This window comes from Astatotilapia calliptera, chromosome 3 (genome assembly GCF_964374335.1).
Source record: "Astatotilapia calliptera chromosome 3, fAstCal68.1, whole genome shotgun sequence".
Classification (NCBI taxonomy): domain Eukaryota; kingdom Metazoa; phylum Chordata; class Actinopteri; order Cichliformes; family Cichlidae; genus Astatotilapia; species Astatotilapia calliptera.
In genome coordinates this window covers 22,535,467-22,562,258 of record NC_137424.1, presented here as the reverse complement: position 1 = coordinate 22,562,258, position 26,792 = coordinate 22,535,467, and the positions used below count along the sequence as shown (strand labels likewise).

Here is a 26,792-nt window from a genome sequence, read left to right as displayed (position 1 = left end):
AACACACCAGGCCCTGTTCTTGTTCCTGAGGCCATCTTCAACAATCCAGGGCCTGTGCTGTTGGATAAATGCTAAACTGAGCCTTTGGGTTAGGGTATTATGCAAACATGCAGGTATGGTTATAGGATTGTCTTCGTAACTCCAGGTACTTGCCACCTAATCACTTGAATCCATAAATTGAGACATTGTGCTGTGGCCAGCAGCTTAGGGCCATACCACCCTGAGCACGCCCGACCACGTCTGATCTCGGAAGCTAAGCAGGGCTGTGCTTGGTTAGTACTTGGATGGGAGACTTCCTTGGAATACCAGGTGCTGTAAGCCTTTCATTTTCATGTCTTTGAACCGCTTTTGATCCAGAGAAGGGGTGTATTAAAAGACCAAAAGCAGCTGCCTATTAATGAGGGCACATTAACGACATTGCTTTTGGCTGTTTTCCAATGTCTTGTGCTGCTAGCTGATGCCACCTACACCACACCAGGGCCTGAGTGACCGGCTGGGGCCACTTACACCACATCAGGGCCTGTGGCTGCTGGCTGAGGCCACTTACACCACACCAGGGCCTGTGGCTGCTGGCTGAGGCCACTTACACCACACCAGGGCATTAGTTGCTATTGAGGCCAATTACACCACACCAGGGTCTGTGGCTCTTGCTCAGGCCACTTACACCACACCAGGGCCTGTGGCACTGGATGAGGCCACTTACACCACACCAGGGCCTGTGGCTGCTGGCTGAGGCCACTTACACCACACCAGGGCCTGTGGCTGCTGGCTGAGGCCACTTACACCACACCAGGGCCTGTGGCTGCTGGCTGAGGGCACTTACACCACACCAGTGCCTGTGGCTTCTGGCTGAGGCCACTTACACCACACCAGGGCCTGTGGCTCTTGCTCAGGCCACTTACACCACACCAGGGCCTGTGGCTGCTGGCTGAGGGCACTTACACCACACCAGTGCCTGTGGCTGCTGGCTGAGGCCACTTACACCACACCAGTGCCTGTGGCTGCTGGCTGAGGCCACTTACACCACACCAGGGCCTTAGTTGCTATTGAGGCCACTTACACCACACCAGGGCCTGTGGCTGCTGGCTGAGGCCACTTACACAACACCAGGGCCTTAGTTGCTATTGAGGCCAATTACACCACACCAGGGCCTGTGGCACTGGCTGAGGCCACTTACACCACACCAGGGCCTGTGGCACTGGCTGAGGCCACTCATATCACACCAGACCCTGTGCTTCTGGCCGAGGCCATCTTCACCAAACCTGGCCCTGTGCTGCTTGCTGTGGCCATGTACAACACACCAGGCCCTGTGCTGGTTCCTGAGGCCATCTTCAACAATCCAGGGCCTGTGCTGTTAGATAAATGCCAAACTGAGCCTTTGGGTTAGGGTATTATGCAAACATGCAGGTATGGTTATAGGATTGTCTTCGTAACTTCAGGTACTTGCCACCTAATCAGTTGAATCCATAAATTGAGACATTGTGCTGGGGCCAGCAGCTTACGGCCATACCACCCTGAGCACGCCCGACCTCGTCTGATCTCGGAAGCTAAGAAGGGCTGGGCTTGGTTAGTACTTGGATGGGAGACTGCCTGGGAATACCTGGTGCTGTAAGCCTTTCATTTTCATGTCATTGAACCGCTTTTGATCCAGAGAAGGGGTGTATTAAAAGACCAAAAGCAGCTGCCCATTAATGAGGGCACATTAACGACACTGCTTTTGGCTGTTTTCCAATGTCTTGTGCTGCTAGCTGATGCCACCTACACCACACCAGGGCCTGAGTGACCGGCTGGGGCCACTTACACCACATCAGGGCCTGTGGCTCTGGCTGAGGCCACTTACACCACACCAGGGCCTGAGTGACCGGCTGAGGCCACTTACACCACACCAGGGCCTGTGGCTGCTGGCTGAGGCCACCTACACCACACCAGGGCATTAGTTGCTATTGAGGCCAATTACACCACACCAGGGTCTGTGGCTCTTGCTCAGGCCACTTACACCACACCAGGGCCTGTGGCTGCTGGATGAGGCGACTTACACCACACCAAGGCCTGTGGCTGCTGGATGAGGCCACTTACACCACACCAGGGCCTTAGTTGCTATTGAGGCCACTTACACCACACCAGGGCCTGTGGCTCTGGCTGAGGCCACTTACACCACACCACGGCCTTATTTGCTTCTGAGGCCACTTACACCACACCAGGGCCTGTGGCTCTGGCTGAGGCCACTTACACCACACCAGGGCCTTAGTTGCTATTGAGGCCAATTACACCACACCAGGGCCTGTGGCTCTTGCTCAGGCCACTTACACCACACCAGGGCCTGTGGCTCTTGCTCAGGCCACTTACTCCACACCAGGGCCTGTGGCTGCTGGCTGAGGCCACTTACACCACACCAGTGCCTGTGGCTCTTGCTCAGGCCACTTACACCACACCAGGGAATTAGTTGCTATTGAGGCCACTTACACCACACCAGGGTCTGTGGCTCTTGCTGAGGCCACTTACACCACACCAGGGCCTGTGGCACTGGCTGAGGCCACTTACACCACACCAGGGCCTGTGGCTGCTGGCTGAGGCCACCTACACCACACCAGGGCATTAGTTGCTATTGAGGCCAATTACACCACACCAGGGTCTGTGACTCTTGCTCAGGCCACTTACACCACACCAGTGCCTGTGGCACTGGCTGAGGCCACTTACACCACACCAGGGCCTGTGGCTGCTGGCTGAGGCCACTTACACCACACCAGGGCCTGTGGCTGCTGGCTGAGGTCACTTACACCACACCAGGGCCTGTGGCTGCTGGCTGAGGGCACTTACACCACACCAGTGCCTGTGGCTTCTGGCTGAGGCCACTTACACCACACCAGGGCCTGTGGCTCTTGCTTGGGCCACTTACACCACACCAGGGCCTGTGGCTGCTGGCTGAGGCCACTTACACCACACCAGGGCCTGTGGCTGCTGGCTGAGGCCACTTACACCACACCAGGGCCTGTGGCTGCTGGCTGAGGGCACTTACACCACACCAGTGCCTGTGGCTGCTGGCTGAGGCCACTTACACCACACCAGGGCATTAGTTGCTATTGAGGCCCCTTACACCACACCAGGGCCTGTGGCACTGGCTGAGGCCACTTACACCACACCAGGGCCTGTGGCTGCTGGCTGAGGCCACCTACACCACACCAGGGCATTAGTTGCTATTGAGGCCAATTACACCACACCAGGGTCTGTGACTCTTGCTCAGGCCACTTACACCACACCAGGGCCTGTGGCACTGGCTGAGGCCACTTACACCACACCAGGGCCTGTGGCTGCTGGCTGAGGCCACTTACACCACACCAGGGCCTGTGGCTGCTGGCTGAGGTCACTTACACCACACCAGGGCCTGTGGCTGCTGGCTGAGGGCACTTACACCACACCAGTGCCTGTGGCTGCTGGCTGAGGCCACTTACACCACACCAGGGCATTAGTTGCTATTGAGGCCCCTTACACCACACCAGGGCCTGTGGCACTGGCTGAGGCCACTTACACCACACCAGGGCCTGTGGCTGCTGGCTGAGGCCACCTACACCACACCAGGGCATTAGTTGCTATTGAGGCCAATTACACCACACCAGGGTCTGTGACTCTTGCTCAGGCCACTTACACCACACCAGGGCCTGTGGCACTGGCTGAGGCCACTTACACCACACCAGGGCCTGTGGCTGCTGGCTGAGGCCACCTACACCACACCAGGGCATTAGTTCCTATTGAGGCCAATTACACCACACCAGGGTCTGTGACTCTTGCTCAGGCCACTTACACCACACCAGTGCCTGTGGCTTCTGGCTGAGGCCACTTACACCACACCAGGGCCTGTGGCTGCTGGCTCAGGCCACTTACACCACACCAGGGCCTGTGGCTGCTGGCTGAGGCCACTTACACCACACCAGGGCCTGTGGCTGCTGGCTGAGGCCACTTACACCACACCAGTGCCTGTGGCTTCTGGCTGAGGCCACTTACACCACACCAGGGCCTGTGGCTCTTGCTCAGGCCACTCACATCACACCAGGCCCTGCGCTTCTGGCCGAGGCCATCTTCACCAAACCAGGCCCTGTGCTGCTAGCTGTGGCCATGTACAACACACCAGGCCCTGTGCTGGTTCCTGAGGCCATCTTCAACAATCCAGGGCCTGTGCTGTTGGATAAATGCTAAACTGAGCCTTTGGGTTAGGGTATTATGCAAACATGCAGGTATGGTTATAGGATTGTCTTCGTAACTTCAGGTACTTGCCACCTAATCAGTTGAATCCATAAATTGAGACATTGTGCTGGGGCCAGCAGCTTACGGCCATACCACCCTGAGCACGCCCGCCCTCGTCTGAGCTCGGAAGCTAAGCAGGGCTGGGCTTGGTTAGTACTTGGATGGGAGACTGCCTGGGAATACCTGGTGCTGTAAGCCTTTCATTTTCATGTCATTGAACCACTTTTGATCCAGAGAAGGGGTGTATTAAAAGACCAAAAGCAGCTGCCCATTAATGAGGGCACATTAACGACACTGCTTTTGGCTGTTTTCCAATGTCTTGTGCTGCTAGCTGATGCCACCTACACCACACCAGGGCCTGAGTGACCGGCTGGGGCCACTTACACCACATCAGGGCCTGTGGCTCTGGCTGTGGCCACTTACACCACACCAGGGCCCGTGGCTGCTGGCTGAGGCCACTTACACCACACCAGGGCCTGTGGCTGCTGGCTGAGGTCACTTACACCACACCAGGGCCTGTGGCTGCTGGCTGAGGGCACTTACACCACACCAGTGCCTGTGGCTGCTGGCTGAGGCCACTTACACCACACCAGGGCATTAGTTGCTATTGAGGCCCCTTACACCACACCAGGGCCTGTGGCTTCTGGCTGAGGCCACTTACACCACACCAGGGCCTGTGGCTGCTGGCTCAGGCCACTTACACCACACCAGGGCCTGTGGCTGCTGGCTGAGGCCACTTACACCACACCAGGGCCTGTGGCTGCTGGCTGAGGCCACTTACACCACACCAGGGCATTAGTTGCTATTGAGGCCCCTTACACCACACCAGGGCCTGTGGCACTGGCTGAGGCCACTTACACCACACCAGGGCCTGTGGCTCTTGCTCAGGCCACTCACATCACACCAGGCCCTGCGCTTCTGGCCGAGGCCATCTTCACCAAACCAGGCCCTGTGCTGCTAGCTGTGGCCATGTACAACACACCAGGCCCTGTGCTGGTTCCTGAGGCCATCTTCAACAATCCAGGGCCTGTGCTGTTAGATAAATGCTAAACTGCGCCTTTGGGTTAGGGTATTATGCAAACATGCAGGTATGGTTAAAGGATTGTCTTCGTAACTTCAGGTACTTGCCACCTAATCAGTTGAATCCATAAATTGAGACATTGTGCTGGGGCCAGCAGCTTACGGCCATACCACCCTGACCACACCGGACCTCGTCTGATCTCGGAAGCTAAGCAGGGCTGGGCTTGGTTAGTACTTGGATGGGAGACTGCCTGGGAATACCTGGTGCTGTAAGCCTTTCATTTTCATCTCATTGAACCGCTTTTGATCCAGAGAAGGGGTGTATTAAAAGACCAAAAGCAGCTGCCCATTAATGAGGGCACATTAACGACATTGCTTTTGGCTGTTTTCCAATGTCTTGTGCTATTAGCTGATGCCACCTACACCACACCAGGGCCTGAGTGACCGGCTGGGGCCACTTACACCACATCAGGGCCTGTGGCTGCTGGCTGAGGCCACTTACACCACACCAGGGCCTGTGGCTGCTGGCTGAGGCCACTTACACCACACCAGGGCATTAGTTGCTATTGAGGCCAATTACACCACACCAGGGTCTGTGGCTCTTGCTCAGGCCACTTACACCACACCAGGGCCTGTGGCACTGGCTGAGGCCACTTACACCACACCAGGGCCTGTGGCTGCTGGCTGAGGCCACTTACACCACACCAGGGCATTAGTTGCTATTGAGGCCACTTACACCACACCAGGGTCTGTGACTCTTGCTCAGGCCACTTACACCACACCAGGGCCTGTGGCACTGGCTGAGGCCACTTACACCACACCAGGGCCTGTGGCTGCTGGCTGAGGCCACTTACACCACACCAGGGCCTGTGGCTGCTGGCTGAGGCCACTTACACCACACCAGGGCCTGTGGCTGCTGGCTGAGGCCACTTACACCACATCAGGGCCTGTGGCTCTGGCTGAGGCCACTTAAACCACACCAGGGCCTGTGGCTGCTGGCTGAGGCCACTTACACCACACCAGGGCCTGTGGCTGCTGGCTGAGGCCACCTACACCACACCAGGGCATTAGTTGCTATTGAGGCCAATTACACCACACCAGGGTCTGTGGCTCTTGCTCAGGCCACTTACACCACACCAGGGCCTGTGGCTGCTGGCTGAGGCCACTTACACCACACCAGGGCATTAGTTGCTATTGAGGCCACTTACACCACACCAGGGCCTGTGGCTGCTGGCTGAGGCCACCTACACCACACAAGGGCATTAGTTGCTATTGAGGCCAATTACACCACACCAGGGTCTGTGGCTCTTGCTCAGGCCACTTACACCACACCAGGGCCTGTGGCACTGGCTGAGGCCACTTACACCACACCAGGGCCTGTGGCTCTGGCTGAGGCCACTTACACCACACCAGGGCATTAGTTGCTATTGAGGCCACTTACACCACACCAGGGCCTGTGGCTGCTGGCTGAGGCCACATACACAACACCAGGGCCTTAGTTGCTATTGAGGCCAATTACACCACACCAGGGCCTGTGGCACTGGCTGAGGCCACTTACACCACACCAGGGCCTGTGGCTGCTGGCTGAGGCCACTTACACCACACAAGGGCCTGTGGCTGCTGGCTGAGGCCACCCACACCACACCAGGGCCTGTGGCTGCTGGCTGAGGCCACTTACACCACACCAGGGCCTGTGGCTCTTGCTCAGGCCACTCATATCACACCAGACCCTGTGCTTCTGGCCGAGGCCATCTTCACCAAACCTGGCCCTGTGCTGCTTGCTGTGGCCATGTACAACACACCAGGCCCTGTGCTGGTTCCTGAGGCCATCTTCAACAATCCAGGGCCTGTGCTGTTAGATAAATGCCAAACTGAGCCTTTGGGTTAGGGTATTATGCAAACATGCAGGTATGGTTATAGGATTGTCTTCGTAACTTCAGGTACTTGCCACCTAATCACTTGAATCCATAAATTGAGACATTGTGCTGGGGCCAGCAGCTTACGGCCATACCACCCTGAGCACGCCCGACCTCGTCTGATCTCGGAAGCTAAGAAGGGCTGGGCTTGGTTAGTACTTGGATGGGAGACTGCCTGGGAATACCTGGTGCTGTAAGCCTTTCATTTTCATGTCATTGAACCGCTTTTGATCCAGAGAAGGGGTGTATTAAAAGACCAAAAGCAGCTGCCCATTAATGAGGGCACATTAACGACACTGCTTTTGGCTGTTTTCCAATGTCTTGTGCTGCTAGCTGATGCCACCTACACCACACCAGGGCCTGAGTGACCGGCTGGGGCCACTTACACCACATCAGGGCCTGTGGCTCTGGCTGAGGCCACTTACACCACACCAGGGCCTGTGGCTCTGGCTGAGGCCACTTACACCACATCAGGGCCTGTGGCTGCTGGATGAGGCGACTTACACCACACCAAGGGCCTGTGGCTGCTGGCTGAGGCCACCCACACCACACCAGGGCCTGTGGCTGCTGGCTGAGGCCACTTACACCACACCAGGGCCTGTGGCTCTTGCTCAGGCCACTCATATCACACCAGACCCTGTGGCTCTGGCTGAGGCCACTTACACCACACCAGGGCCTGTGGCTCTGGCTGAGGCCACTTACACCACATCAGGGCCTGTGGCTGCTGGATGAGGTGACTTACACCACACCAAGGGCCTGTGGCTGCTGGCTGAGGCCACCCACACCACACCAGGGCCTGTGGCTGCTGGCTGAGGCCACTTACACCACACCAAGGGCCTGTGGCTGCTGGCTGAGGCCACATACACAACACCACGGCCTTATTTGCTTCTGAGGCCACTTACACCACACCAGGGCCTGTGGCTGCTGGCTGAGGCCACATACACCACACCAGGGCCTTAGTTGCTATTGAGGCCAATTACACCACACCAGGGCCTGTTGCTCTTGCTCAGGCCACTTACACCACACCAGGGCCTGGGGCTGCTGGCTGAGGCCACTTACACCACACCAGGGCCTGTGGCTGCTGGCTGAGGCCACCTACACCACACCAGGGCATTAGTTGCTATTGAGGCCAATTACACCACACCAGGGTCTGTGACTCTTGCTCAGGCCACTTACACCACACCAGGGCCTGTGGCACTGGCTGAGGCCACTTACACCACACCAGGGCCTGTGGCTGCTGGCTGAGGCCACTTACACCACACCATGGCCTGTGGCTGCTGGCTGAGGCCACTTACACCACACCAGGGCCTGTGGCTGCTGGCTGAGGCCACTTACACCACACCAGGGCCTATGTCTGCTGGCTGAGGGCACTTACACCACAGCAGTGCCTGTGGCTGTTGGCTGAGGCCACTTACACCACACCAGGGCATTAGTTGCTATTGAGGCCCCTTACACCACACCAGGGCCTGTGGCACTGGCTGAGGCCACTTACACCACACCAGGGCCTGTGGCTGCTGGCTGAGGCCACCTACACCACACCAGGGCATTAGTTGCTATTGAGGCCAATTACACCACACCAGGGTCGGTGGCTCTTGCTCAGGCCACTTACACCACACCAGGGCCTGTGGCACTGGCTGAAGTCACTTACACCACACCAGGGCCTGTGGCTGCTGGCTGAGGCCACTTACACCACACCAGGGCCTGTGGCACTGGCTGAAGTCACTTACACCACACCAGTGCCTGTGGCTTCTGGCTGAGGCCACTTACACCACACCAGGGCCTGTGGCTGCTGGCTGAGGCCACTTACACCACACCAGGGCCTGTGGCTGCTGGCTGAGGCCACCTACACCACACCAGGGCATTAGTTGCTATTGAGGCCAATTACACCACACCAGGGTCTGTGACTCTTGCTCAGGCCACTTACACCACACTAGGGCCTGTGGCACTGGCTGAGGCCACTTACACCACACCAGGGCCTGTGGCTGCTGGCTGAGGCCACTTACACCACACCAGGGCCTGTGGCTGCTGGCTGAGGTCACTTACACCACACCAGTGCCTGTGGCTGCTGGCTGAGGGCACTTACACCACACCAGTGCCTGTGGCTTCTGGCTGAGGCCACTTACACCACACCAGGGCCTGTGGCTGCTGGCTGAGGCCACTTACACCACACCAGGGCCTGTGGCTGCTGGCTGAGGTCACTTACACCACACCAGTGCCTGTGGCTGCTGGCTGAGGGCACTTACACCACACCAGTGCCTGTGGCTTCTGGCTGAGGCCACTTACACCACACCAGGGCCTGTGGCTGCTGGCTGAGGCCACTTACACCACACCAGGGCCTGTGGCTGCTGGCTGAGGGCACTTACACCACACCAGTGCCTGTGGCTGCTGGCTGAGGCCACTTACACCACACCAGGGCATTAGTTGCTATTGAGGCCCCTTACACCACACCAGGGCCTGTGGCACTGGCTGAGGCCACTTACACCACACCAGGGCCTGTGGCTGCTGGCTGAGGCCACCTACACCACACCAAGGCATTAGTTGCTATTGAGGCCAATTACACCACACCAGGGTCTGTGACTCTTGCTCAGGCCACTTACACCACACCAGGGCCTTTGGCACTGGCTGAGGCCACTTACACCACACCAGGGCCTTTGGCACTGGCTGAGGCCACTTACACCACACCAGGGCCTGTGGCTGCTGGCTGAGGCCACTTACACCACACCAGTGCCTGTGGCTGCTGGCTGAGGCCACTTACACCACACCAGGGCATTAGTTGCTATTGAGGCCCCTTACACAACACCAGGGCCTGTGGCACTGGCTGAGGCCACTTACACCACACCAGGGCCTGTGGCTGCTGGCTGAGGCCACCTACACCACACCAAGGCATTAGTTGCTATTGAGGCCAATTACACCACACCAGGGTCTGTGACTCTTGCTCAGGCCACTTACACCACACCAGGGCCTTTGGCACTGGCTGAGGCCACTTACACCACACCAGGGCCTTTGGCACTGGCTGAGGCCACTTACACCACACCAGGGCCTGTGGCTGCTGGCTGAGGCCACTTACACCACACCAGGGCCTGTGGCTGCTGGCTGAGGTCACTTACACCACACCAGGGCCTGTGGCTGCTGGCTGAGGGCACTTACACCACACCAGTGCCTGTGGCTTCTGGCTGAGGCCACTTACACCACACCAGGGCCTGTGGCAGCTGGCTCAGGCCACTTACACCACACCAGGGCCTGTGGCTGCTGGCTGAGGCCACTTACACCACACCAGGGCCGGTGGCTGCTGGCTGAGGCCACTTACACCACACCAGTGCCTGTGGCTGCTGGCTGAGGCCACTTACACCACACCAGGGCATTAGTTGCTATTGAGGCCCCTTACACAACACCAGGGCCTGTGGCACTGGCTGAGGCCACTTACACCACACCAGGGCCTGTGGCTGCTGGCTGAGGCCACTTACACCTCACCAGGGCATTAGTTGCTATTGAGGCCAATTACACCACACCAGGGTCTGTGGCTCTTGCTCAGGCCACCTACACCACACCAGGGCCTGTGGCACTGGCTGAGGCCACTTACACCACACCAGGGCCTGTGGCTCTGGCTGAGGCCACTTACACCACACCAGGGCCTGTGGCTGCTGGCTGAGGCCATTTACACCACACCAGGGCCTGTGGCTGCTGGCTGAGGCCACTTACACCACACCAGGGCCTGTGGCTGCTGGCTGAGGCCACTTACACCACACCAGGGCCTTTGGCTCTTGCTCAGGCCACTCACATCACACCAGGCCCTGCGCTTCTGGCCGAGGCCATCTTCACCAAACCAGGCCCTGTGCTGCTAGCTGTGGCCATGTACAACACACCAGGGCCTGTGCTGTTAGATAAATGCTAAACTGAGCCTTTGGGTTAGGGTATTATGCAAACATGCAGGTATGGTTAAAGGATTGTCTTCGTAACTTCAGGTACTTGCCACCTAATCAGTTGAATCCATAAATTGAGACATTGTGCTGGGGCCAGCAGCTTACGGCCATACCACCCTGAGCACGCCCGACCTCGTCTGATCTCGGAAGCTAAGCAGGGCTGGGCTTGGTTAGTACTTGGATGGGAGACTGCCTGGGAATACCTGGTGCTGTAAGCCTTTCATTTTCATGTCATTGAACCGCTTTTGATCCAGAGAAGGGGTGTATTAAAAGACCAAAAGCAGCTGCCCATTAATGAGGGCACATTAAGGACATTGCTTTTGGCTGTTTTCCAATGTCTTGTGCTGCTAGCTGATGCCACCTACACCACACCAGGGCCTGAGTGACCGGCTGGGGCCACTTACACCACATCAGGGCCTGTGGCTGCTGGCTGAGGCCACTTACACCACACCAGGGCCTGTGGCTGCTGGCTGAGGCCACTTACACCACACCAGGGCCTGTGGCTGCTGGCTGAGGCCACTTACACCACACCAGGGCATTAGTTGCTATTGAGGCCACTTACACCACACCAGGGCCTGTGGCTGCTGGCTGAGGCCACCTACACCACACCAGGGCATTAGTTGCTATTGAGGCCAATTACACCACACCAGGGTCTGTGGCTCTTGCTCAGGCCACTTACACCACACCAGGGCCTGTGGCACTGGCTGAGGCCACTTACACCACACCAGGGCCTGTGGCTCTGGCTGAGGCCACTTACACCACACCAGGGCCTGTGGCACTGGCTGAGGCCACTTACACCACACCAGGGCCTGTGGCTGCTGGCTGAGGCCACTTACACCACACCAGGGCCTGTGGCACTGGCTGAGGCCACTTACACCACACCAGGGCCTTAGTTGCTATTGAGGCCACTTACACCACACCAGGGCCTGTGGCAGTGGCTGAGGCCACTTACACCACACCAGGGCCTGTGGCTGCTGGCTGAGGCCACTTACACCACACCAGGGCATTAGTTGCTATTGAGGCCACTTACACCACACCAGGGCCTGTGGCTGCTGGCTGAGGCCACCTACACCACACCAGGGCATTAGTTGCTATTGAGGCCAATTACACCACACCAGGGTCTGTGGCACTGGCTGAGGCCACTTACACCACACCAGGGCCTGTGGCACTGGCTTAGGCCACTTACACCACACCAGGGCCTGTGGCTGCTGGCTGAGGCCACTTACACCACACCAGGGCCTGTGGCTGCTGGCTGAGGCCACTTACACCACACCAGGGCCTGTGGCTGCTGGCTGAGGCCACTTACACCACACCAGGGCATTAGTTGCTATTGAGGCCCCTTACACCACACCAGGGCCTGTGGCACTGGCTGAGGCCACTTACACCACACCAGGGCCTGTGGCTGCTGGCTGAGGCCACCTACACCACACCAGGGCATTAGTTGCTATTGAGGCCAATTACACCACACCAGGGTCTGTGACTCTTGCTCAGGCCACTTACACCACACCAGGGCCTGTGGCACTGGCTGAGGCCACTTACACCACACCAGGGCCTGTGGCTGCTGGCTGAGGCCACTTACACCACACCAGGGCATTAGTTGCTATTGAGGCCACTTACACCACACCAGGGCCTGTGGCTGCTGGCTGAGGCCACCTACACCACACCAGGGCATTAGTTGCTATTGAGGCCAATTACACCACACCAGGGTCTGTGGCACTGGCTGAGGCCACTTACACCACACCAGGGCCTGTGGCACTGGCTTAGGCCACTTACACCACACCAGGGCCTGTGGCTGCTGGCTGAGGCCACTTACACCACACCAGGGCCTGTGGCTGCTGGCTGAGGCCACTTACACCACACCAGGGCCTGTGGCTGCTGGCTGAGGCCACTTACACCACACCAGGGCCTTAGTTGCTATTGAGGCCACTTACACCACACCAGGGCCTGTGGCTGCTGGCTGAGGCCACATACACAACACCAGGGCCTTAGTTGCTATTGAGGCCAATTACACCACACCAGGGCCTGTGGCACTGGCTGAGGCCACTTACACCACACCAGGGCCTGTGGCACTGGCTGAGGCCACTCATATCACACCAGACCCTGTGCTTCTGGCCGAGGCCATCTTCACCAAACCTGGCCCTGTGCTGCTTGCTGTGGCCATGTACAACACACCAGGCCCTGTGCTGGTTCCTGAGGCCATCTTCAACAATCCAGGGCCTGTGCTGTTAGATAAATGCCAAACTGAGCCTTTGGGTTAGGGTATTATGCAAACATGCAGGTATGGTTATAGGATTGTCTTCGTAACTTCAGGTACTTGCCACCTAATCAGTTGAATCCATAAATTGAGACATTGTGCTGGGGCCAGCAGCTTACGGCCATACCACCCTGAGCACGCCCGACCTCGTCTGATCTCGGAAGCTAAGAAGGGCTGGGCTTGGTTAGTACTTGGATGGGAGACTGCCTGGGAATACCTGGTGCTGTAAGCCTTTCATTTTCATGTCATTGAACCGCTTTTGATCCAGAGAAGGGGTGTATTAAAAGACCAAAAGCAGCTGCCCATTAATGAGGGCACATTAACGACACTGCTTTTGGCTGTTTTCCAATGTCTTGTGCTGCTAGCTGATGCCACCTACACCACACCAGGGCCTGAGTGACCGGCTGGGGCCACTTACACCACATCAGGGCCTGTGGCTCTGGCTGAGGCCACTTACACCACACCAGGGCCTGAGTGACCGGCTGGGGCCACTTACACCACATCAGGCCCTATGGTTGCTGGCTGAGGCCACTTACACCACACCAGGGCCTGTGGCTGCTGGCTGAGGCCACCTACACCACACCAGGGCATTAGTTGCTATTGAGGCCAATTACACCACACCAGGGTCTGTGGCTCTTGCTCAGGCCACTTACACCACACCAGGGCCTGTGGCTGCTGGATGAGGCGACTTACACCACACCAAGGCCTGTGGCTGCTGGATGAGGCCACTTACACCACACCAGGGCCTTAGTTGCTATTGAGGCCACTTACACCACACCAGGGCCTGTGGCTCTGGCTGAGGCCACTTACACCACACCACGGCCTTATTTGCTTCTGAGGCCACTTACACCACACCAGGGCCTGTGGCTCTGGCTGAGGCCACTTACACCACACCAGGGCCTTAGTTGCTATTGAGGCCAATTACACCACACCAGGGCCTGTGGCTCTTGCTCAGGCCACTTACACCACACCAGGGCCTGTGGCTCTTGCTCAGGCCACTTACTCCACACCAGGGCCTGTGGCTGCTGGCTGAGGCCACTTACACCACACCAGTGCCTGTGGCTCTTGCTCAGGCCACTTACACCACACCAGGGAATTAGTTGCTATTGAGGCCACTTACACCACACCAGGGTCTGTGGCTCTTGCTGAGGCCACTTACACCACACCAGGGCCTGTGGCACTGGCTGAGGCCACTTACACCACACCAGGGCCTGTGGCTGCTGGCTGAGGCCACCTACACCACACCAGGGCATTAGTTGCTATTGAGGCCAATTACACCACACCAGGGTCTGTGACTCTTGCTCAGGCCACTTACACCACACCAGTGCCTGTGGCACTGGCTGAGGCCACTTACACCACACCAGGGCCTGTGGCTGCTGGCTGAGGCCACTTACACCACACCAGGGCCTGTGGCTGCTGGCTGAGGTCACTTACACCACACCAGGGCCTGTGGCTGCTGGCTGAGGGCACTTACACCACACCAGTGCCTGTGGCTTCTGGCTGAGGCCACTTACACCACACCAGGGCCTGTGGCTCTTGCTTGGGCCACTTACACCACACCAGGGCCTGTGGCTGCTGGCTGAGGCCACTTACACCACACCAGGGCCTGTGGCTGCTGGCTGAGGCCACTTACACCACACCAGGGCCTGTGGCTGCTGGCTGAGGGCACTTACACCACACCAGTGCCTGTGGCTGCTGGCTGAGGCCACTTACACCACACCAGGGCATTAGTTGCTATTGAGGCCCCTTACACCACACCAGGGCCTGTGGCACTGGCTGAGGCCACTTACACCACACCAGGGCCTGTGGCTGCTGGCTGAGGCCACCTACACCACACCAGGGCATTAGTTGCTATTGAGGCCAATTACACCACACCAGGGTCTGTGACTCTTGCTCAGGCCACTTACACCACACCAGGGCCTGTGGCACTGGCTGAGGCCACTTACACCACACCAGGGCCTGTGGCTGCTGGCTGAGGCCACTTACACCACACCAGGGCCTGTGGCTGCTGGCTGAGGTCACTTACACCACACCAGGGCCTGTGGCTGCTGGCTGAGGGCACTTACACCACACCAGTGCCTGTGGCTGCTGGCTGAGGCCACTTACACCACACCAGGGCATTAGTTGCTATTGAGGCCCCTTACACCACACCAGGGCCTGTGGCACTGGCTGAGGCCACTTACACCACACCAGGGCCTGTGGCTGCTGGCTGAGGCCACCTACACCACACCAGGGCATTAGTTGCTATTGAGGCCAATTACACCACACCAGGGTCTGTGACTCTTGCTCAGGCCACTTACACCACACCAGGGCCTGTGGCACTGGCTGAGGCCACTTACACCACACCAGGGCCTGTGGCTGCTGGCTGAGGCCACCTACACCACACCAGGGCATTAGTTCCTATTGAGGCCAATTACACCACACCAGGGTCTGTGACTCTTGCTCAGGCCACTTACACCACACCAGTGCCTGTGGCTTCTGGCTGAGGCCACTTACACCACACCAGGGCCTGTGGCTGCTGGCTCAGGCCACTTACACCACACCAGGGCCTGTGGCTGCTGGCTGAGGCCACTTACACCACACCAGGGCCTGTGGCTGCTGGCTGAGGCCACTTACACCACACCAGTGCCTGTGGCTTCTGGCTGAGGCCACTTACACCACACCAGGGCCTGTGGCTCTTGCTCAGGCCACTCACATCACACCAGGCCCTGCGCTTCTGGCCGAGGCCATCTTCACCAAACCAGGCCCTGTGCTGCTAGCTGTGGCCATGTACAACACACCAGGCCCTGTGCTGGTTCCTGAGGCCATCTTCAACAATCCAGGGCCTGTGCTGTTGGATAAATGCTAAACTGAGCCTTTGGGTTAGGGTATTATGCAAACATGCAGGTATGGTTATAGGATTGTCTTCGTAACTTCAGGTACTTGCCACCTAATCAGTTGAATCCATAAATTGAGACATTGTGCTGGGGCCAGCAGCTTACGGCCATACCACCCTGAGCACGCCCGCCCTCGTCTGAGCTCGGAAGCTAAGCAGGGCTGGGCTTGGTTAGTACTTGGATGGGAGACTGCCTGGGAATACCTGGTGCTGTAAGCCTTTCATTTTCATGTCATTGAACCACTTTTGATCCAGAGAAGGGGTGTATTAAAAGACCAAAAGCAGCTGCCCATTAATGAGGGCACATTAACGACACTGCTTTTGGCTGTTTTCCAATGTCTTGTGCTGCTAGCTGATGCCACCTACACCACACCAGGGCCTGAGTGACCGGCTGGGGCCACTTACACCACATCAGGGCCTGTGGCTCTGGCTGTGGCCACTTACACCACACCAGGGCCCGTGGCTGCTGGCTGAGGCCACTTACACCACACCAGGGCCTGTGGCTGCTGGCTGAGGTCACTTACACCACACCAGGGCCTGTGGCTGCTGGCTGAGGGCACTTACACCACACCAGTGCCTGTGGCTGCTGGCTGAGGCCACTTACACCACACCAGGGCATTAGTTGCTATTGAGGCCCCTTACACCACACCAGGGCCTGTGGCTTCTGGCTGAGGCCACTTACACCACACCAGGGCCTGTGGCTGCTGGCTCAGGCCACTTACACCACACCAGGGCCTGTGGCTGCTGGCTGAGGCCACTTACACCACACCAGGGCCTGTGGCTGCTGGCTGAGGCCACTTACACCACACCAGGGCATTAGTTGCTATTGAGGCCCCTTACACCACACCAGGGCCTGTGGCACTGGCTGAGGCCACTTACACCACACCAGGGCCTGTGGCTCTTGCTCAGGCCACTCACATCACACCAGGCCCTGCGCTTCTGGCCGAGGCCATCTTCACCAAACCAGGCCCTGTGCTGCTAGCTGTGGCCATGTACAACACACCAGGCCCTGTGCTGGTTCCTGAGGCCATCTTCAACAATCCAGGGCCTGTGCTGTTAGATAAATGCTAAACTGCGCCTTTGGGTTAGGGTATTATGCAAACATGCAGGTATGGTTAAAGGATTGTCTTCGTAACTTCAGGTACTTGCCACCTAATCAGTTGAATCCATAAATTGAGACATTGTGCTGGGGCCAGCAGCTTACGGCCATACCACCCTGAGCACACCGGACCTCGTCTGATCTCGGAAGCTAAGCAGGGCTGGGCTTGGTTAGTACTTGGATGGGAGACTGCCTGGGAATACCTGGTGCTGTAAGCCTTTCATTTTCATCTCATTGAACCGCTTTTGATCCAGAGAAGGGGTGTATTAAAAGACCAAAAGCAGCTGCCCATTAATGAGGGCACATTAACGACATTGCTTTTGGCTGTTTTCCAATGTCTTGTGCTATTAGCTGATGCCACCTACACCACACCAGGGCCTGAGTGACCGGCTGGGGCCACTTACACCACATCAGGGCCTGTGGCTGCTGGCTGAGGCCACTTACACCACACCAGGGCCTGTGGCTGCTGGCTGAGGCCACTTACACCACACCAGGGCATTAGTTGCTATTGAGGCCAATTACACCACACCAGGGTCTGTGGCTCTTGCTCAGGCCACTTACACCACACCAGGGCCTGTGGCACTGGCTGAGGCCACTTACACCACACCAGGGCCTGTGGCTGCTGGCTGAGGCCACTTACACCACACCAGGGCATTAGTTGCTATTGAGGCCAATTACACCACACCAGGGTCTGTGACTCTTGCTCAGGCCACTTACACCACACCAGGGCCTGTGGCACTGGCTGAGGCCACTTACACCACACCAGGGCCTGTGGCTGCTGGCTGAGGCCACTTACACCACACCAGGGCCTGTGGCTGCTGGCTGAGGCCACTTACACCACACCAGGGCCTGTGGCTGCTGGCTGAGGCCACTTACACCACATCAGGGCCTGTGGCTCTGGCTGAGGCCACTTAAACCACACCAGGGCCTGTGGCTGCTGGCTGAGGCCACTTACACCACACCAGGGCCTGTGGCTGCTGGCTGAGGCCACCTACACCACACCAGGGCATTAGTTGCTATTGAGGCCAATTACACCACACCAGGGTCTGTGGCTCTTGCTCAGGCCACTTACACCACACCAGGGCCTGTGGCTGCTGGCTGAGGCCACTTACACCACACCAGGGCATTAGTTGCTATTGAGGCCACTTACACCACACCAGGGCCTGTGGCTGCTGGCTGAGGCCACCTACACCACACAAGGGCATTAGTTGCTATTGAGGCCAATTACACCACACCAGGGTCTGTGGCTCTTGCTCAGGCCACTTACACCACACCAGGGCCTGTGGCACTGGCTGAGGCCACTTACACCACACCAGGGCCTGTGGCTCTGGCTGAGGCCACTTACACCACACCAGGGCATTAGTTGCTATTGAGGCCACTTACACCACACCAGGGCCTGTGGCTGCTGGCTGAGGCCACATACACAACACCAGGGCCTTAGTTGCTATTGAGGCCAATTACACCACACCAGGGCCTGTGGCACTGGCTGAGGCCACTTACACCACACCAGGGCCTGTGGCTGCTGGCTGAGGCCACTTACACCACACAAGGGCCTGTGGCTGCTGGCTGAGGCCACCCACACCACACCAGGGCCTGTGGCTGCTGGCTGAGGCCACTTACACCACACCAGGGCCTGTGGCTCTTGCTCAGGCCACTCATATCACACCAGACCCTGTGCTTCTGGCCGAGGCCATCTTCACCAAACCTGGCCCTGTGCTGCTTGCTGTGGCCATGTACAACACACCAGGCCCTGTGCTGGTTCCTGAGGCCATCTTCAACAATCCAGGGCCTGTGCTGTTAGATAAATGCCAAACTGAGCCTTTGGGTTAGGGTATTATGCAAACATGCAGGTATGGTTATAGGATTGTCTTCGTAACTTCAGGTACTTGCCACCTAATCACTTGAATCCATAAATTGAGACATTGTGCTGGGGCCAGCAGCTTACGGCCATACCACCCTGAGCACGCCCGACCTCGTCTGATCTCGGAAGCTAAGAAGGGCTGGGCTTGGTTAGTACTTGGATGGGAGACTGCCTGGGAATACCTGGTGCTGTAAGCCTTTCATTTTCATGTCATTGAACCGCTTTTGATCCAGAGAAGGGGTGTATTAAAAGACCAAAAGCAGCTGCCCATTAATGAGGGCACATTAACGACACTGCTTTTGGCTGTTTTCCAATGTCTTGTGCTGCTAGCTGATGCCACCTACACCACACCAGGGCCTGAGTGACCGGCTGGGGCCACTTACACCACATCAGGGCCTGTGGCTCTGGCTGAGGCCACTTACACCACACCAGGGCCTGTGGCTCTGGCTGAGGCCACTTACACCACATCAGGGCCTGTGGCTGCTGGATGAGGCGACTTACACCACACCAAGGGCCTGTGGCTGCTGGCTGAGGCCACCCACACCACACCAGGGCCTGTGGCTGCTGGCTGAGGCCACTTACACCACACCAGGGCCTGTGGCTCTTGCTCAGGCCACTCATATCACACCAGACCCTGTGGCTCTGGCTGAGGCCACTTACACCACACCAGGGCCTGTGGCTCTGGCTGAGGCCACTTACACCACATCAGGGCCTGTGGCTGCTGGATGAGGTGACTTACACCACACCAAGGGCCTGTGGCTGCTGGCTGAGGCCACCCACACCACACCAGGGCCTGTGGCTGCTGGCTGAGGCCACTTACACCACACCAAGGGCCTGTGGCTGCTGGCTGAGGCCACATACACAACACCACGGCCTTATTTGCTTCTGAGGCCACTTACACCACACCAGGGCCTGTGGCTGCTGGCTGAGGCCACATACACCACACCAGGGCCTTAGTTGCTATTGAGGCCAATTACACCACACCAGGGCCTGTTGCTCTTGCTCAGGCCACTTACACCACACCAGGGCCTGGGGCTGCTGGCTGAGGCCACTTACACCACACCAGGGCCTGTGGCTGCTGGCTGAGGCCACCTACACCACACCAGGGCATTAGTTGCTATTGAGGCCAATTACACCACACCAGGGTCTGTGACTCTTGCTCAGGCCACTTACACCACACCAGGGCCTGTGGCACTGGCTGAGGCCACTTACACCACACCAGGGCCTGTGGCTGCTGGCTGAGGCCACTTACACCACACCATGGCCTGTGGCTGCTGGCTGAGGCCACTTACACCACACCAGGGCCTGTGGCTGCTGGCTGAGGCCACTTACACCACACCAGGGCCTATGTCTGCTGGCTGAGGGCACTTACACCACAGCAGTGCCTGTGGCTGTTGGCTGAGGCCACTTACACCACACCAGGGCATTAGTTGCTATTGAGGCCCCTTACACCACACCAGGGCCTGTGGCACTGGCTGAGGCCACTTACACCACACCAGGGCCTGTGGCTGCTGGCTGAGGCCACCTACACCACACCAGGGCATTAGTTGCTATTGAGGCCAATTACACCACACCAGGGTCGGTGGCTCTTGCTCAGGCCACTTACACCACACCAGGGCCTGTGGCACTGGCTGAAGTCACTTACACCACACCAGGGCCTGTGGCTGCTGGCTGAGGCCACTTACACCACACCAGGGCCTGTGGCACTGGCTGAAGTCACTTACACCACACCAGTGCCTGTGGCTTCTGGCTGAGGCCACTTACACCACACCAGGGCCTGTGGCTGCTGGCTGAGGCCACTTACACCACACCAGGGCCTGTGGCTGCTGGCTGAGGCCACCTACACCACACCAGGGCATTAGTTGCTATTGAGGCCAATTACACCACACCAGGGTCTGTGACTCTTGCTCAGGCCACTTACACCACACTAGGGCCTGTGGCACTGGCTGAGGCCACTTACACCACACCAGGGCCTGTGGCTGCTGGCTGAGGCCACTTACACCACACCAGGGCCTGTGGCTGCTGGCTGAGGTCACTTACACCACACCAGTGCCTGTGGCTGCTGGCTGAGGGCACTTACACCACACCAGTGCCTGTGGCTTCTGGCTGAGGCCACTTACACCACACCAGGGCCTGTGGCTGCTGGCTGAGGCCACTTACACCACACCAGGGCCTGTGGCTGCTGGCTGAGGTCACTTACACCACACCAGTGCCTGTGGCTGCTGGCTGAGGGCACTTACACCACACCAGTGCCTGTGGCTTCTGGCTGAGGCCACTTACACCACACCAGGGCCTGTGGCTGCTGGCTGAGGCCACTTACACCACACCAGGGCCTGTGGCTGCTGGCTGAGGGCACTTACACCACACCAGTGCCTGTGGCTGCTGGCTGAGGCCACTTACACCACACCAGGGCATTAGTTGCTATTGAGGCCCCTTACACCACACCAGGGCCTGTGGCACTGGCTGAGGCCACTTACACCACACCAGGGCCTGTGGCTGCTGGCTGAGGCCACCTACACCACACCAAGGCATTAGTTGCTATTGAGGCCAATTACACCACACCAGGGTCTGTGACTCTTGCTCAGGCCACTTACACCACACCAGGGCCTTTGGCACTGGCTGAGGCCACTTACACCACACCAGGGCCTTTGGCACTGGCTGAGGCCACTTACACCACACCAGGGCCTGTGGCTGCTGGCTGAGGCCACTTACACCACACCAGGGCCTGTGGCTGCTGGCTGAGGTCACTTACACCACACCAGGGCCTGTGGCTGCTGGCTGAGGGCACTTACACCACACCAGTGCCTGTGGCTTCTGGCTGAGGCCACTTACACCACACCAGGGCCTGTGGCAGCTGGCTCAGGCCACTTACACCACACCAGGGCCTGTGGCTGCTGGCTGAGGCCACTTACACCACACCAGGGCCGGTGGCTGCTGGCTGAGGCCACTTACACCACACCAGTGCCTGTGGCTGCTGGCTGAGGCCACTTACACCACACCAGGGCATTAGTTGCTATTGAGGCCCCTTACACAACACCAGGGCCTGTGGCACTGGCTGAGGCCACTTACACCACACCAGGGCCTGTGGCTGCTGGCTGAGGCCACTTACACCTCACCAGGGCATTAGTTGCTATTGAGGCCAATTACACCACACCAGGGTCTGTGGCTCTTGCTCAGGCCACCTACACCACACCAGGGCCTGTGGCACTGGCTGAGGCCACTTACACCACACCAGGGCCTGTGGCTCTGGCTGAGGCCACTTACACCACACCAGGGCCTGTGGCTGCTGGCTGAGGCCATTTACACCACACCAGGGCCTGTGGCTGCTGGCTGAGGCCACTTACACCACACCAGGGCCTGTGGCTGCTGGCTGAGGCCACTTACACCACACCAGGGCCTTTGGCTCTTGCTCAGGCCACTCACATCACACCAGGCCCTGCGCTTCTGGCCGAGGCCATCTTCACCAAACCAGGCCCTGTGCTGCTAGCTGTGGCCATGTACAACACACCAGGGCCTGTGCTGTTAGATAAATGCTAAACTGAGCCTTTGGGTTAGGGTATTATGCAAACATGCAGGTATGGTTAAAGGATTGTCTTCGTAACTTCAGGTACTTGCCACCTAATCAGTTGAATCCATAAATTGAGACATTGTGCTGGGGCCAGCAGCTTACGGCCATACCACCCTGAGCACGCCCGACCTCGTCTGATCTCGGAAGCTAAGCAGGGCTGGGCTTGGTTAGTACTTGGATGGGAGACTGCCTGGGAATACCTGGTGCTGTAAGCCTTTCATTTTCATGTCATTGAACCGCTTTTGATCCAGAGAAGGGGTGTATTAAAAGACCAAAAGCAGCTGCCCATTAATGAGGGCACATTAAGGACATTGCTTTTGGCTGTTTTCCAATGTCTTGTGCTGCTAGCTGATGCCACCTACACCACACCAGGGCCTGAGTGACCGGCTGGGGCCACTTACACCACATCAGGGCCTGTGGCTGCTGGCTGAGGCCACTTACACCACACCAGGGCCTGTGGCTGCTGGCTGAGGCCACTTACACCACACCAGGGCCTGTGGCTGCTGGCTGAGGCCACTTACACCACACCAGGGCATTAGTTGCTATTGAGGCCACTTACACCACACCAGGGCCTGTGGCTGCTGGCTGAGGCCACCTACACCACACCAGGGCATTAGTTGCTATTGAGGCCAATTACACCACACCAGGGTCTGTGGCTCTTGCTCAGGCCACTTACACCACACCAGGGCCTGTGGCACTGGCTGAGGCCACTTACACCACACCAGGGCCTGTGGCTCTGGCTGAGGCCACTTACACCACACCAGGGCCTGTGGCACTGGCTGAGGCCACTTACACCACACCAGGGCCTGTGGCTGCTGGCTGAGGCCACTTACACCACACCAGGGCCTGTGGCACTGGCTGAGGCCACTTACACCACACCAGGGCCTTAGTTGCTATTGAGGCCACTTACACCACACCAGGGCCTGTGGCAGTGGCTGAGGCCACTTACACCACACCAGGGCCTGTGGCTGCTGGCTGAGGCCACTTACACCACACCAGGGCATTAGTTGCTATTGAGGCCACTTACACCACACCAGGGCCTGTGGCTGCTGGCTGAGGCCACCTACACCACACCAGGGCATTAGTTGCTATTGAGGCCAATTACACCACACCAGGGTCTGTGGCACTGGCTGAGGCCACTTACACCACACCAGGGCCTGTGGCACTGGCTTAGGCCACTTACACCACACCAGGGCCTGTGGCTGCTGGCTGAGGCCACTTACACCACACCAGGGCCTGTGGCTGCTGGCTGAGGCCACTTACACCACACCAGGGCCTGTGGCTGCTGGCTGAGGCCACTTACACCACACCAGGGCATTAGTTGCTATTGAGGCCCCTTACACCACACCAGGGCCTGTGGCACTGGCTGAGGCCACTTACACCACACCAGGGCCTGTGGCTGCTGGCTGAGGCCACCTACACCACACCAGGGCATTAGTTGCTATTGAGGCCAATTACACCACACCAGGGTCTGTGACTCTTGCTCAGGCCACTTACACCACACCAGGGCCTGTGGCACTGGCTGAGGCCACTTACACCACACCAGGGCCTGTGGCTGCTGGCTGAGGCCACTTACACCACACCAGGGCCTGTGGCTGCTGGCTGAGGTCACTTACACCACACCAGGGCCTGTGGCTGCTGGCTGAGGGCACTTACACCACACCAGTGCCTGTGGCTTCTGGCTGAGGCCACTTACACCACACCAGTGCCTGTGGCTTCTGGCTCAGGCCACTTACACCACACCAGGGCCTGTGGCTGCTGGCTGAGGCCACTTACACCACACCAGGGCCTGTGGCTGCTGGCTGAGGCCACTTACACCACACCAGTGCCTGTGGCTGCTGGCTGAGGCCACTTACACCACACCAGGGCATTAGTTGCTATTGAGGCCCCTTACACCACACCAGGGCCTGTGGCACTGGCTGAGGCCACTTACACCACACCAGGGCCTGTGGCTGCTGGCTGAGGCCACCTACACCTCACCAGGGCATTAGTTGCTATTGAGGCCAGTTACACCACACCAGGGTCTGTGGCTCTTGCTCAGGCCACTTACACCACACCAGGGCCTGTGGCACTGGCTGAGGCCACTTACACCACACCAGGGCCTGTGGCACTGGCTGAGGCCACTTACACCACACCAGGGCCTGTGGCTCTGGCTGAGGCCACTTACACCACACCAGGGCCTGTGGCTGCTGGCTGAGGCCACTTAAACCACACCAGGGCCTGTGGCTGCTTGCTGAGGCCACTTACACCACACCAGTGCCTGTGGCTTCTGGCTGAGGCCACTTACACCACACCAGGGCCTGTGGCTCTTGCTCAGGCCACTCACATCACACCAGGCCCTGCGCTTCTGGCCGAGGCCATCTTCACCAAACCAGGCCCTGTGCTGCTAGCTGTGGCCATGTACAACACACCAGGCCCTGTGCTGGTTCCTGAGGCCATCTTCAACAATCCAGGGCCTGTGCTGTTAGATAAATGCTAAACTGAGCCTTTGAATTAGGGTATTATGCAAACATGCAGGTATGGTTAAAGGATTGTCTTCGTAACTTCAGGTACTTGCCACCTAATCAGTTGAATCCATAAATTGAGACATTGTGCTGGGGCCAGCAGCTTACGGCCATACCACCCTGAGCACGCCCGACCTCGTCTGATCTTGGAAGCTAAGCAGGGCTGGGCTTGGTTAGTACTTGGATGGGAGACTGCCTGGGAATACCTGGTGCTGTAAGCCTTTCATTTTCATGTCATTGAACCGCTTTTGATCCAGAGAAGGGGTGTATTAAAAGACCAAAAGCAGCTGCCCATTAATGAGGGCACATTAACGACATTGCTTTTGGCTGTTTTCCAATGTCTTGTGCTGCTAGCTGATGCCACCTACACCACACCAGGGCCTGAGTGACCGGCTGGGGCCACTTACACCACATCAGGGCCTGTGGCTGCTGGCTGAGGCCACTTACACCACACCAGGGCCTGTGGCTGCTGGCTGAGGGCACTTACACCACACCAGTGCCTGTGGCTTCTGGCTGAGGCCACTTACACCACACCAGGGCCTGTGGCTCTTGCTCAGGCCACTTACACCACACCAGGGCCTGTGGCTGCTGGCTGAGGCCACTTACACCACACCAGGGCCTGTGGCTGCTGGCTGAGGGCACTTACACCACACCAGTGCCTGTGGCTGCTGGCTGAGGCCACTTACACCACACCAGGGCATTAGTTGCTATTGAGGCCCCTTACACCACACCAGGGCCTGTGGCTGCTGGCTGAGGCCACCTACACCACACCAGGGCATTAGTTGCTATTGAGGCCAATTACACCACACCAGGGTCTGTGACTCTTGCTCAGGCCACTTACACCACACCAGGGCCTGTGGCACTGGCTGAGGCCACTTACACCACACCAGGGCCTGTGGCTGCTGGCTGAGGCCACTTACACCACACCAGGGCCTGTGGCTGCTGGCTGAGGTCACTTACACCACACCAGGGCCTGTGGCTGCTGGCTGAGGCCACTTACACCACACCAGGGCCTTAGTTGCTATTGAGGCCCCTTACACCACACCAGGGCCTGTGGCACTGGCTGAGGCCACTTACACCACACCAGGGCCTGTGGCTGCTGGCTGAGGCCACCTACACCACACCAGGGCATTAGTTGCTATTGAGGCCAATTACACCACACCAGGGTCTGTGGCTCTTGCTCAGGCCACTTACACCACACCAGGGCCTGTGGCACTGGCTGAGGCCACTTACACCACACCAGGGCCTGTGGCTGCTGGCTGAGGCCACTTACACCACACCAGGGCCTGTGGCTGCTGGCTGAGGCCACTTACACCACACCAGGGACTGTGGCTGCTGGCTGAGGCCACTTACACCACACCAGTGCCTGTTGCTTCTGGCTGAGGCCACTTACACCACACCAGGGCCTGTGGCTCTTGCTCAGGCCACTCACATCACACCAGGCCCTGCGCTTCTGGCCTAGGCCATCTTCACCAAACCAGGCCCTGTGCTGCTAGCTGTGGCCATGTACAACACACCAGGCCCTGTGCTGGTTCC

The 26,792-nt window shown here is 58.4% G+C and overlaps 11 non-coding genes and 1 pseudogene across 11 annotated transcripts; all 12 read left to right on the top strand.

The window, feature by feature from the left end:
* The first annotated feature begins 202 nt into the window (after nt 1–202).
* Nucleotides 203–321, top strand: LOC145427393 (5S ribosomal RNA; annotated as a pseudogene).
* A 1,175-nt stretch (nt 322–1,496) lies between these two features.
* LOC145427026 (5S ribosomal RNA) lies at nt 1,497–1,615 on the top strand. The gene has a single exon (XR_013907750.1). It is a non-coding gene; the product is annotated as a 5S ribosomal RNA (ribosomal RNA).
* Nucleotides 1,616–4,318: 2,703 nt separating this feature from the next.
* LOC145427240 (5S ribosomal RNA) lies at nt 4,319–4,437 on the top strand. The gene has a single exon (XR_013907972.1). It is a non-coding gene; the product is annotated as a 5S ribosomal RNA (ribosomal RNA).
* A 979-nt stretch (nt 4,438–5,416) lies between these two features.
* LOC145426857 (5S ribosomal RNA) lies at nt 5,417–5,535 on the top strand. The gene has a single exon (XR_013907578.1). It is a non-coding gene; the product is annotated as a 5S ribosomal RNA (ribosomal RNA).
* A 1,721-nt stretch (nt 5,536–7,256) lies between these two features.
* Nucleotides 7,257–7,375, top strand: LOC145427025 (5S ribosomal RNA). Its single transcript, XR_013907749.1, has one exon. It is a non-coding gene; the product is annotated as a 5S ribosomal RNA (ribosomal RNA).
* A 3,819-nt stretch (nt 7,376–11,194) lies between these two features.
* On the top strand, nt 11,195–11,313 carry LOC145426370 (5S ribosomal RNA). Its single transcript, XR_013907080.1, has one exon. It is a non-coding gene; the product is annotated as a 5S ribosomal RNA (ribosomal RNA).
* Nucleotides 11,314–13,462: 2,149 nt separating this feature from the next.
* Nucleotides 13,463–13,581, top strand: LOC145427024 (5S ribosomal RNA). The gene has a single exon (XR_013907748.1). It is a non-coding gene; the product is annotated as a 5S ribosomal RNA (ribosomal RNA).
* Nucleotides 13,582–16,324: 2,743 nt separating this feature from the next.
* Nucleotides 16,325–16,443, top strand: LOC145427238 (5S ribosomal RNA). The gene has a single exon (XR_013907970.1). It is a non-coding gene; the product is annotated as a 5S ribosomal RNA (ribosomal RNA).
* A 979-nt stretch (nt 16,444–17,422) lies between these two features.
* On the top strand, nt 17,423–17,541 carry LOC145426858 (5S ribosomal RNA). Its single transcript, XR_013907579.1, has one exon. It is a non-coding gene; the product is annotated as a 5S ribosomal RNA (ribosomal RNA).
* A 1,721-nt stretch (nt 17,542–19,262) lies between these two features.
* Nucleotides 19,263–19,381, top strand: LOC145427022 (5S ribosomal RNA). The gene has a single exon (XR_013907746.1). It is a non-coding gene; the product is annotated as a 5S ribosomal RNA (ribosomal RNA).
* A 3,467-nt stretch (nt 19,382–22,848) lies between these two features.
* Nucleotides 22,849–22,967, top strand: LOC145426369 (5S ribosomal RNA). Its single transcript, XR_013907079.1, has one exon. It is a non-coding gene; the product is annotated as a 5S ribosomal RNA (ribosomal RNA).
* Nucleotides 22,968–25,358: 2,391 nt separating this feature from the next.
* On the top strand, nt 25,359–25,477 carry LOC145426936 (5S ribosomal RNA). The gene has a single exon (XR_013907656.1). It is a non-coding gene; the product is annotated as a 5S ribosomal RNA (ribosomal RNA).
* The last annotated feature ends 1,315 nt before the right edge of the window (nt 25,478–26,792 follow it).